The sequence below is a fragment of the Pongo abelii genome, chromosome 22 (genome assembly GCF_028885655.2).
Source record: "Pongo abelii isolate AG06213 chromosome 22, NHGRI_mPonAbe1-v2.0_pri, whole genome shotgun sequence".
Taxonomy (NCBI): domain Eukaryota; kingdom Metazoa; phylum Chordata; class Mammalia; order Primates; family Hominidae; genus Pongo; species Pongo abelii.
Window position 1 is genome coordinate 56,011,195 of NC_072007.2, and position 984 is coordinate 56,012,178.

Sequence of the window (984 nt, forward strand, 5' to 3'; positions counted from 1 at the left end):
ACCCTAGCAGGCACTCCAGCTTGGGATTCCCAGAGGCTCTTAGGTGGCTAAGAACAGGATGACAAATCAACTCCAAGGTTCAACTCTTCCCCTCATGGACACTCCTCCCTATACTGTTCTCATCTCAAATTTTACCTGTTTTTCTCAAAGTAGCTCACCAGAGGTTGGAAATGAGATCAAAGGTCAGCGTGGATCTCAACATTATTATTCATCAGGGAAATGCAAATCAAACCAGAGATGTGACACCACGACACTCACACTAGCAGGGCTAAAATTTAAAAGTCTAGCTGGGGCTGGGTGCGGTGGCTCATGCCTGTGATCCCAGCGCTTTGGGAGGCCAAGGCAGGAGGATTGCTTGAAGCCCAGGAGCTCAAGACCAGCCCAGGCACCAAAGCAAGACTGTACCTCTACAAGAATTTTTTTTTAATTGGCTAGATGTGGTGCACATGCCTGTGGTCACAGCTACTTGGGAGGCTGAGGAGGGAGGATCACTTGAGTCCATGAGTTCGAGGCTTGATGAACTGTGATCATGCCACTGCACTCCAGTCCGGGCAACAGAGTGGGACCTCATCTCTTAAAAATAAAGAAAAGGAAAGGAGTGGAAAGGAGAGGAGAGGAAAAAACTTGACATTTCAATTATTTTAAATTTGTTGAGACTTGTTTTGTGGCCTAACATGGTCTATCCTGGAGAATGTTCCATGTGCTGAGGAAAAGAATGTATATTCTGTGCAGCTGTTGGATGAACTGGTCTGTAAATGCCTGCTAGGTCCATTTGGTCTAAACCATAGTTTAAATCCAATGCTTATTTGTTAATTTTCTATCTGATAATATGTCAAAGGCTGACAGTGTGATGTCAAAGACCCCAACTGTTACTATATTAGAGTCTTTCTCTCTCTTTAGATCTAATAATATTCGCTTTATATATCTGGGTGATTTGGTGTTGGGTGCATATATATTTACAATTGTTATATCTTCTTGCTGAGT